We start from the raw sequence: 12,063 nt of genomic DNA, 5'->3' as shown, positions 1-12,063 counted from the left end.
CATCAATAACTGTTAAAAAGATTAGGAGACTGTAGAGATTGATCAGAACTTGCTGATCTTCCAGAGGAATCTACTTCAGTATTTAGCAAACACACAGACATACTCACAAACAACCACATTTGATTCAAGTTCGAGGGATCTTTGGGCCCTTGTGGACAAACACATATACAAATAAATATTTAAAAACTAGAGGATAGTACTACTAAAGAAAAGTTAAATCACTTTGCGTTAAGACAATTAGAAATGTATCTTGAATGCTAGATTCCTACTCATCTAAGACTTCTGAGTATAAGATTGAGACTTTCATCTGAAGACAGAATGTTACTGGGGTGCCTTGTAGGGAAATGGCATCCTAGGGAAGTATTTTCCAGTTTTAGTTGTGTAGACACTCAGCCTTATTCATGTGATGCTAGGTTTTTAGGAATAGAGAATTTAAGATCTTGCAGGCTGGCACCAAGATGATAAACATAAGCATGTGAGTCCAGGACATGAATGTCAGGATTGTACTCCTTACAGAGAGTCCTTGTGCTGTTAAAACACAAATGAAGCTATGCAGGTGAAACCTACATTTCAGTAGAGACTTGGGATGTTGGAGATGTTAAGAACATGGAACATCTGTAGGGAAGAGCTGCAATCACTAAGTGCCACTAGTCCAAGGGAGATCATGCTTTTAATGCTTAGTCTTGTGGCACTATTTTGGAGGCCACACAGCCTTTAGAAGTTAGGATCTAGGTAAAAGAAGTAGTCCAGTAGGGGTGAATCCTTAAAGATTGTACCCTCATATTCTGGTCTACCCTATCTTGTTCTTGGTCTGGAACCAAGTGAACAATTGCGCCTCATACTCTTACCATCATGAACAGGGTTTCTGTGCTATGTTTTCCATGTCATGATGACTGGTCTCCCTAAAACTGTGAGCTAAAACTGATTTCATCTCTTTGAAATGTTTCTGTTGTACATTTTCATCACCGTTACACAAAGCTACAATGATAGGTTCAACGTACTATTTTCTGTTTGCTTTCAATAATTTTTCTCAAGCTTTGATTTTCTAAAAATTGAGGATAACATGCTAAGTACATTTTTTGGATGTTCATTCTATTTAGGAGAACTGGAGTTTAATTCCTAAAATTACTTTGGGGAAAGAATCAGTCATAATTGCTTCAAATATTGGTTCTCTTCCTTTTCCTCTTTTCCATTTTATTTCCCTTTTTTATTTGTTATAAATTCTGTAGCTGTCTCACAGTTCTGTTATTTTTACTCTTTCATTCTTCCATTTTTTTCTATCTGTCTTACTATCTTTCATCAGTTTCTATGATTCAGCATGTCACCTCAAAGAGTCCTTCCTAGTTAGTCTCCTAATTAATCTCTTAAGAAAATTCTTCATTTTGTTGCTGGCTTTGGAGTCTTTCACTGTGGTTAAAAACACTTTACATGAAATCTACACCATTATCATTTTTAGTGTATAATCCAGTGCTGTAGGGTGTAGATACAAAATTGGGCATCAGATCTCTAAAACTAGTTTATGTTGTTTGATAGAAACTTTCTGCACATTGATTAATAGCCCTCAATTTCCTACTTCTTAGACCATGGTAATCAGTTCTTCTTGAAATCTATTGATTTAATTATTTCAGTTACCTTTTATAAGTGGAATTGTGCAGGATTTACCATTCTGGTCTACTTCAATTAGCATAATATACTTAATATTCATATACATTGTCCATTATATTGGAAGATATGTTTAAAGTTGTGTAGGTAATACACCAGTCTATACATTATCAAATTTTATTTATCTATGCCTCTATTAGTAGGCACTTGGTTTTTTATTTCCAATTCCTAGCTACTGTAAATACTACAATAATGAGAAAAAAGGCTCAATGTCAAGATCATGAGTTCAATTATTTGGCTAAATACCTTCATTTTGAATTACTGACTTTTACGGATATTCTGCTTTTAATAATCTGAAAGACCTCAATGCTGTTTTCTATGGTGGTTTGCAACAGTTCTCCCCTCTCTACATCCTTGACAGAGTTTTTATTTGTTTTCTCCACAATAGTAATACTTGGGATGAAACTCATTTCTGACAATTTCATGAGAGATGTTGTGAACGTTATACAACTTATACAATTCTTACATATATTATATACATATTATATATATATAATGTATAAATGATAATTATACATTTTTGATCTGACCATTTGCAGTATTTTTAGAGTTTTGTTTTTGTTTTTGTTGAATAAGTGCTTAGCTTATTCCAGCTTTTACCCCATTTCAATTTAAATCAGGTTACTGGTTTGTTATTTATTTTTATTTTTGTTTTGGTTTTTTTTAAACTCCTAGTAATGGGAATCCCTTATATCTTTCTGTAGACTAACCACTTGTCGCACCTACTGGCCAATGCTTTGTCTTCTTCTGCCTATTACCATCCACTATGATTACTCTGCTCTGTAAAAGCTTTTTTGTTAGTAGCCCTTCTTGCTCATTCTTGTTTTGTTCTTTACATATTTTACGTTATCATATCCAAAAATCCATAGTCAAAATAAGTATTATGATGCTTTTCTCATATTTCCTTCTAGGACTTTTGCAGTTTCAGGTATGACATTTTAAACATCAATTAATTTGAGTTGATTTTTGTTTGTGATATGCATTCTTGGCACTTGGTTGAGGGGAGGGAGGAGTGGAAAAAGTCTTCAGCTAGTTTCCCTATTCCCTATTACCCTGGCCTTCTCAGCTGGTGCAAATGTCCAACATCCTTTTCCATCAGGGAAATGCAAATTAAAACTTAAGATTCTATCTTCCACATGTAAGATCAATAACACAAGTGACAGCTCATATGCATGAGAATGTGGAATAAGGGGAAGACTGGTCCATTACTGGTGGGAATGCAAGCTTGTACAGTCACTATGAAAATCAACATGGTGGTTCCCTAGAAAATTGGGAATCAATATATCTCAAGACCTGGCTGTACCACACTAGGGCATATACCAAAAGGGGACGCCATCCTACTATAAGGACACATGCTCAACTATGGTCATAGCAGCTTTATTCATAATAACCAGAAACTGGAAACAACCTAGATGTCCCTCAACAGAGGAGCAGATAAAAAAAACATGATACATTTACACAATAGAGCATTGCTGATCTCTTTTATAAATGACAACATGAATTTTGCAAGCAAATTCATGGAATTATAAAAAAATCATTCTGAGTGAGATAATCCAAACCCAGAAGGATATATGTGGTATATATTTACTGATATGGTGGCACAGAACTTGTGGGAGTAGCCACCAATGTTTGATTTGACTTCAGGTCCACTACAGAAGATAGAATCCATACCCAGCATGCTTGAGTGATCAAGAACCAGAGAAGACTAGATAGCCCAGAGACCAAACAGGCTAAAAAATATTTTTTAAAAGTGTCAGTAAAATGATTCCTAATGATATTCATTTATACCCATACATCAGTGCTTTATCCAGTCATCTTCAGAGAAGCTTCCTCTGAAAGAAGATAGGAACAGATGCAGAAACCTACAGCCAAAGATTATGCAGACAGAGTCCTTGTAACACAAAGTTATACATTGGATATCTCCATTAATTACCTACCCTTAGAGCTCTGGGAACCCAGCAGAAGAGGAGGTGGAAAAAGTGAAAAACCTGAGGGGATGGAGGACACCAGGAGAAAAAGGCCCCCTGAATTTACTAAGCAAGGATCAAATGAACTCAAAGAGACTGGAGCAGCAAGCATAGGCCTACATTGGTCTGCCTCAGATCCTTGGCATATATGTTACAACTTTCAGCTTAGTATTTTTATGGACTCCTGATTATGTAAGCAAGTGGTTCTCTGATTCTTGTGCCAGTTCTTGGGAGCTCTTTTCCTTCTGTTGAGTTGCCTTGTCCATCCTTGATGTGTTGGTTTTTGTTTTATTTTATTATATTTTACTTTGTCGTGTTTGGTTGCTATCACTTAGCAGCCTGTTCTTTCTAGTGAGACAGAAAATGAGGTGATGTGGGGAAGAACTGGGAGGAGTAGATGGGGAACTGTAATCATAATATATTATATGAGAAAGAATCTGTTTTCAATAAAAGGAAAAGGGAAAGAAAACGCTCACTGAGAGTTTAATATCTGTTTCATAGACTCTGTATACTGCTTTGGAATTATGAAATTCTTAACATTATTACATTGTCTTACATTAAGTACAACATTGTAAGGAGCCGTTACAAAGTTACCCAGGATGTAAGGAGCCGTTACAAGCTAGTGCGCATGCGCACTAGGTAACTTTGTAACTTTCCATCCCTTGGTCTCCGCCTCTCCCGTGACGTCATGTGGTCCGATGAGCTGCAGCCAGTCAGGAGGTAACACGTCCGAGGCAGCGGTTGCCAGCCTATATAAGGGATGGGTTTTTGGGAGTTCGGGGTCTCCGCTCTGTAAGCTTATGCTCTCCCTCTCAAGACGCATTAAAGCTTTACTGCAGAAGGATCCTGAGTGTGCTGCGTCGTTTTTGCTGGCGAGATGGCAGCGCGGGACAGAGACCCTGTTTAAAAAGGGGAATTGGGGGTTGGACTGGATCAGGAGACACCACAATCAAAATTAGTGGAAAATGAGGAAAATAAGCAGTTTGAGAAAAATATGAAATACTTACATTTTAGCAATAGATGGTAATTTTCAAAATATGATAAAAAGCATCTTTAAAAACCTACAGTTAATAAAACAGTTTTCAAGTATCTTAATGATGTGAAACTAGGTGTGTCCTCTCCATGGTCAGGCACAAAGCAAGGATATCCTTTATTGTTGCTCTTATTTCCTATTCAGTGCAGAGCTGACTATCTTGCCTAGTGCAACTAGTTAAGAAAAGGAAACAAAGAGCATCCAAGTTGTTAAGGAAGAAAGGTTTGTTGATGAGATGGTTTATATAAAGCATCCTATAGCATCACTAACTCAATGGAAAATGTCAGAACCAATTCTAAGTGCAGCAAGATCTCGGGAGGCAAGGTCAGTATAGAGCCAATGCTCTCTTATGTATCAGCCATCAACAGTTGTAATCTGAAATTTTCATATTGTGCCAAGAATGATATGCAGGCATAGAGATCCAGCAAAATGTGTATGCGATTTCTGTGTGAGAAGTCACAGAATGAAAGAGATCAAGAAAATTCCATGTATATACAAGTTCTGTGGGTTTGAAGACTCCGTAGTTTTATGATATCACCTACTTTAAAATTAATCTATAGTTTAGTATCAGTTAAATGCCGACAAACTTCTGCTAGACATGTATAAAATTATTCTTAAATTTACATGGGAAGGTGAACCACTTAAAATACCCAACAAAATATTGCATAAAAAGACACAAGTAGAGAAAATAAAAGTGTCCTATTTTTAGTTATATTTATAATTATAACTGTAGTGTTCAAGAGTTCAAGAGTTCACATTATTTACATAAATCTTTCCCATTCCTATAAGTCTCTACATACCTCTTTGGAAAGTCTCTGACATAGAATGGGAAGGAAAGAATAAATATTAACTATAGTACTCAGTGAACTTTATTTCAGCTGGGTGGTCAAGATAAGTATTGGTCATGTTGGTAACATGCACCTTTGATACCTTGTCGTGAGAAACTTGACTTCCGTGGCACTCCTCCTCCAAACCCATAGCCCCAGGACACTCTCAAGAAATACTTTGACAATCCCCAAGTTAGGCACTATAAAATAAAAACCAGCCCTTCTAAAAACTATCAATTAACTCTGAGACTCTTTTGTTCTCAAGAGGAGCCTGACACATGACGACCAGATGTAATGTAGCCCTCTGGAAGAGCAGAAGATACCAGGTAAGAAGAAATCCTGGATGAATTGTAAACTTTAGTTTATATAGACATGGATACTAATTTTGAGAAACAGTACCAAGCATATGTATGTAGTTATTTCCTCCAAACTGACGTACTCCTTTCTCGAGGGAGAAGGCTCCTTGATGTTCAGTAAGTAGGAGAGAGGCTCAGTGGCTAACAGAGCTGGCTGCTCTTCCAGATGATTGAAATTCAGTTCCCAGCTTCCACATCAGGTGGTGCTCAACCACCTGTAACTCCAGTTCCAGGGAATCCTTCATGGGTGCTCCCGTACACACACACACACACACACACACACACACACACACACACACACACAAAAGACCCAAATAGTAAATAAAATGAATCTCAGTCATGCACAAAACTCACACTCCTGAAACTGAAACAAGAGTCACAAGGCCTCTCCCTAAGGTTATAGGAGCAATAACAATCACTGTGAGCTGACATCCAGTCACCATTAGAGCTCTGGTAGATTGTACAAGGAGCTCCAGGGGTGGAGCTTTTATGAGCTGTCACTCATGCTAGAGCGCTTTGTTTTTCTGTTGTTGCTCAGGCAGCTCCCTTTGAGTACCCATGCTACTTCATGTAACTCTTACCACATGCTCTGATAAGTAGCTCCAAGAAATTCACTGATTCACTAAGGTAGACTTGGGTGGAATAATTTCTATGGTCAGTTTTCAGTGCTCTGTGTAAGTAGACATTTCTTCACATCCCCCAGGAAAAGTCATACACCAAAACTACAACAATATAAGATGTAAACTGTGGGGGAAACTGCACAAAGTATATGGGGATAATGGGATACTGTCACAATTATTTTTTGTAAATATAAAACTTCAAAAACAGAGTGTAGTAAAAATAAGTGCATTTAAATTGATGAGTGATAATTAAAAGAAGGAAGAGAATGTAATGGGCTTTTTCTTTTGGGCCACCAACCAGCTCCCAAATCGTGACAGAGAGACTTATTAATTAAGATAGCTCTATTTTGTCTCAGCTCTTATTTTAATATGTTTCTCTTTATATATGTTTTGACTAAGGGCTTTTTACCTTTTTTTCTTACTATATCGATTCCATGTCTGGCTGGCTAGTGGCAGCCTGGTTTCTGGCCCAATGTGTGTTCTTCTTTTTCTTCCTCTTTCTCTTTGTTCTTCTTTTCTCTTGAGCGAATATTTTCATCTGGCATAGCCCATGGGAAGACATTTCCGTGCTCATGTTACACAACAAAGATTATGGTCTATCACCCATGACTAAACTGAATTACTTAAGATTCTGCCTTGCCTGTGGCCTCTCCCTTCCTTTCTATTGATGTATTTGAAGAAATGAGATAACTGGAATCTTAGGACCACAAGGACAATACTCTGACAATAACCAGGAGTTTACAAGTGAATTCTCAGTCTAGACTTCAGATGAAAACTCACACCTGGGCAGCCTCTTTACTGTAGGTCTCTGAGACACTAAACAGACCCAAACTTGTGCCTGGATACCTGACCCAGTTCAGTCTCTGCAAGTGCAACAATTTTTTAAGTCATTATAGAAAATTAACTATTATAAACTGTCAAAAAATTAGGTAACATTTGGTTTGATTTTGTTATTTTTGGTAATGGAATTGAGCACAGAGCCTTATACACACTCTCCCCCAATCTCTACCCCCTAGCACTGTGGTGCCTTTTAATGTTGTCTTGGTTACTTTTCTATACTTATAAGAGAAAGCATTTAATTTGAGCCTTATGGTTTCAGAGGTTTAGTTCTATGACCAACATGGCACGAGCCTGGCAGCAGACAGTCAGGCCAGCCTCTGATGCTATAGCTAAGAGCTCATATCTTGAGATAAAACCATGAGGCAGAGAGACACCAGGATAGGCCTCATTCTTTCGAAACCTCAAATCTCACTCCTAGTGACAGGCATCCCCAACAAGGCCACATTTCCTAACCCTTCCTGAACAGTCTGAACAGTTACATCACCTGGGTGGGGTGGGGGACCGAGTATTGAAACATAGTAGCCTGTGGGGGCCAATCTCATTCAGAGCACCACAAATGGCATCGTAAACTCTCAAGAGGCCACTCAGATGTTTTGAAATCTGCCTTTAAAACTAACCTCTCACTTATAATAGAAAAGGAAGAGGAAAAAGCAGAGGGAAAATGCTCATAACCAAGAAGAGCATTCTTTATTTCTAAAAATAAACAATTTCATTTGTAGTACATAATTCTGTATGTAAGTAGACAGTGACAGTGTTTGTAACCTGAAAGGTTCAGTCTAGTTATGTATTATTTACTCTCCTTTGCTTACAGGCATAAATACACTTCATGATAAGTGCATAGAAACTATATCCAAGTTTAGTTTCTTTGGCTGAAACTGCTATTTCGGTTACCATTTATGTCATGCACCCAAGATATAAAAGTAGAGTATTTTTGAGTTAAAGTTCATTATTTTAAAAAATGCATTTCCTGGGGCTGAGGGATTTCTCAGTGATTAAGAACACTGGCTGCTCTTGCAGAGGTTCAGGTTCAGTTCCCAGCACCTACACTGAGGGCAACAACCATCTATATATAACTCTAGTTCCAAGAGAATCTGATACCTTCTGATCTCTACCAGAGCCAGGCAAATATATGGATATAGTTACAATACTCATACAGGTAAAATAACAAAATATAAAAAATACATTTCCTACTTGTTTGATACAATATTCGTGTAGCTATATGATTATGCAGTTCAGAATATGCATGACTCAGAATTAGTTTATCAGGCACCATTCTAGAAAACAGTATTTTCATGACAAATTGTCAATGCTATGCAACAAAATTACAGACGTGACAACTTTGGAATTTAAAAGAGCTTTTAAATTATTTTCCCCATAAATTACATTCAGGTGAGTCACAGTGCCACTGAAGCTTCTTCTAATGTCTCATTCAGACCAGATGCAGATTAACATGGTGTGAAATTCACCCCAGTTTCAATTAGACTGCTTTTTCAACACCCGCAACCTCCCTTCCTGTGCCTTGGTTAACTAGCGTTGCTTCTTCCCCACAACCCCCAAGAATAAAGATCTACCTTCTTGATGCTAATTCTTCTCAAGACAGATGAACTTGACACTTGCTCTGTCCCTTCCCTGTCCCCACTTTGCATTTGACATTTACTAACAGAAGTTTGCACTTCTCCATTAAAGACACAAGAGAAGCTGATGACCTATGATCCACTTTTCTGAGATGATCTGAAGTAACTCTGAAAGGAGTTTTCATGTAAGAGAAGTTTTACAGTCATCTTTAACCATATAAATCCATGTCTCTTCTCTGTACTTCATGAAGTAAAATTCAGCTGCTGTCCTCCTGTAAACTGATCTTTATGATATCAGCTTAATGATAATCCTAGCAGATGAGAAAAATGCTTTACTAGCCAAACAGTAACTAATAGCTAGTATTATAGTGAGAACTGAATAGAACTGGGGCAGGAAATGTCTCATTGTAGGCAGTAAGAGAAAGGGGCTCATGGTGAAGATTTCTTGTTGATCACAAAGATAAAGGTCAATGCAGATATTGGGGTTAAAATGAAGGTTGGAGTTAAAACTGCAAAGGAAGATGAAAATGAAAGCTTGCAGCTGAGTATGAGACTACTATGATTGTTAGGAATACAGCGCAATGGCTTGGGACCATGAGTGGCAGGTCCCCAGGTGATGGATGGTGGCTGGTGGGAAACAGAGACATGTGGACATGACTCATAGTGGAAGTTTTATTGAGGAGGGAGGTAAGAAAATAAGGGAAGGTAAAAGAAAAGAGGTAAAGAGACATGGAGAAGACAGAAGGGAAGAGGGAGACAGGAAAAGTCCTGTCTTCCCTTTCTGAGGAACAGTGGGAAAGAGAATGGTAATGGGTGGAGTTTTTCTTTTAAAGGGCCAGGGTACATACACCTGCCATGCCATGCACAGGTGGGTGAGAGGCGGAGCTGGGTTTGCCTGGATACAACAATGATGACTAAATAAGAAAAAAAAAAAAAGATAGGTTCTAGGTAGCAAGGTCACTACTGGCAAGCCAGATGTCCAGTGTCCTAGGGAGTGGATAAGTCTAGAATGAATGTTTATTTTTGATATAAGTGCAGTCATGTCAGAAGACCCTAGTGTCTCAGACCCACAGGAATGCCAAAGACTCCCCCTTGTCTGAGTACAGATGTTGACAGTGTGTGCAAGTGTCAACCACAGCTTTCTACTCTCGGTTGACTGAAGTCCTAGACAGCCTCCATGTAGAGACATCTTACCAGGAATAGCTAACCCATGTCCTTGTTTGCCTATATATTCTAAGCTTTTCTGTATGTGCCAGTCATTTCTTCATCCCCTGTTCCCTAATCCAATCAATCCCAGGCAGGCTGCATCAATGGCAGAACACAAACAAGGCACAGTTGCCCTTTCATAAAGTCTTTCTTCTAATTCAGCTGTCACAGACTAAATTGTGAGTAAGGATGTCTTCTAACAAGAAGCTCCCATGAAGTTCAGAAAGGAGACTACCCTATACACAAAGTGAAACTGAAGTAATAAAGGACAGCTGCAGCCGCATCTTGGTAGCTGTGATCAAGTTAGCCCTCTGCCACAATAAAAGTATAAGCTGGTCATGTGAATGTGGGAACAAAGGGACCATGATTTAATTAGCATCCAGAAATGTATCTGCTAACAGACAGAGATCAAGTCCAATAGCTAATGACAGAAGTCAGTGATGAACTGAGTTGGGCTTTTATTACCCTGATGGAGTGGACAACAAGCAAACAGGGCATGATCATTTCAGAGTTGGGGCAGACAGACATGCAGAGAGTGTGTTTTCCCTCCATTAGCTTGGCCCATGGTACCCTAGAAAACTAACCAATCTCAATAGAAATTATCTCAGCATTTGTCAAGTTTCTGCTGAAAATCCTATAAATAAAAATAAAATTTTCTAGACTTTTCCTTGGCTTTCCCACTCTTAGAAATGGCTTTTCACCCCTCCCACTTTCAGGAGTTTCTCACTTTCCCTTTGTTTTCTGTGCTCACTCCTACATAGGTCTGTGTCTTTAATCTTCATCTGAGACAACTCAAAAACCACTGTGGATTTTTGGTGAGAGTTGAGTTTCTGACATCCCAAATCCCTGTATCATATACATGCAAGCTGAGAGAAGGCCAGTTGTTCTATTATAGCTACAACAGAACCAGCAAGAGTAAGTAAAACCAAAGAGTCCAAAAGTACTGGCTAGATCCAAGAAGAAATGGCTTCCAGTTTCAGCCAGGACAGACAAGCTATGTGATATCCAGTCTACATCTCTGAATTATTTTTTTGTATCCTGTCCCCAATTGTTCCAGGATCATAGGCAAGGTGCTTTTAGAATGCCTGATACTCCATATTTGGGGGGAAGAATTGCTGGTATATCTAAGAAACATGCCACATAGAGCCTCTTGTGGGTGTGTCTTAGTTTAGAGAATTTATAGACAGCAGGTCCCACCTAGATATCTTTTACATCTTTTACTAGTTTGTTGGTTATTACCCTACAAACTTCCTTATCTCACTTTTTTCTCAAAAGTACTTTCTATGGATCAACTAGAAATTCATTTAAATGTAGCAGTTCTATTGAAAACACACACACATTCGAACTTAGAATCAACATGCCTTCATCACGTGGTTCATGCTGTTTACTTCAGCATATGGATAATAAACGGCTGCATCACCAGAACAAAGACTTTAATGGATGTTGAAATAGAAAATGATTGAAAGGTGAGAATACAATAAGCATAGCTACCAGGGAAGCAAAGGCTGAGGCAACACCTATGTGGAATGCATAATGAGGAGGAGCAGGAAAAACAAGTTCTTTTCCTATCCACCTTTTTAGAATTTTACACATTTGCAGGAAAATATAATCGCAGATCCATAGGATGTTGAGATTTCAGGACTTGGCATCTATGTTTAGGCACAAAAAGTTGAAGTGGGCAAAAAAAACTAGTAAGAGTCTCATCCATTCTATTTAGACATCCAAAAAGAAAAACTTGGGGTAATGGTCCCAAGTGCCCACCTCAGCACCCCATTCCATGGTTCTCAGGAAGCTTAGGCCTTCTCCTCCAAAGCTAACCTCTTGCCTCACTGTCACTGTCAAAGTGAGAAGTTGCCCATGGTCATCTTTGTTTATGATCCTTTAATAGTTTGAAAAAAATTAAATTCTCTCTGATGAAGACTTCCCCGGAGGCTACTGAGTAAATTAAGCAAGCAAAAGGTGTTGTAGTCTACCAAGT

This window comes from Cricetulus griseus, chromosome 6, assembly GCF_003668045.3.
Source record: "Cricetulus griseus strain 17A/GY chromosome 6, alternate assembly CriGri-PICRH-1.0, whole genome shotgun sequence".
NCBI classification, from domain to species: domain Eukaryota; kingdom Metazoa; phylum Chordata; class Mammalia; order Rodentia; family Cricetidae; genus Cricetulus; species Cricetulus griseus.
Note: the sequence above shows the minus strand (reverse complement) of the source record.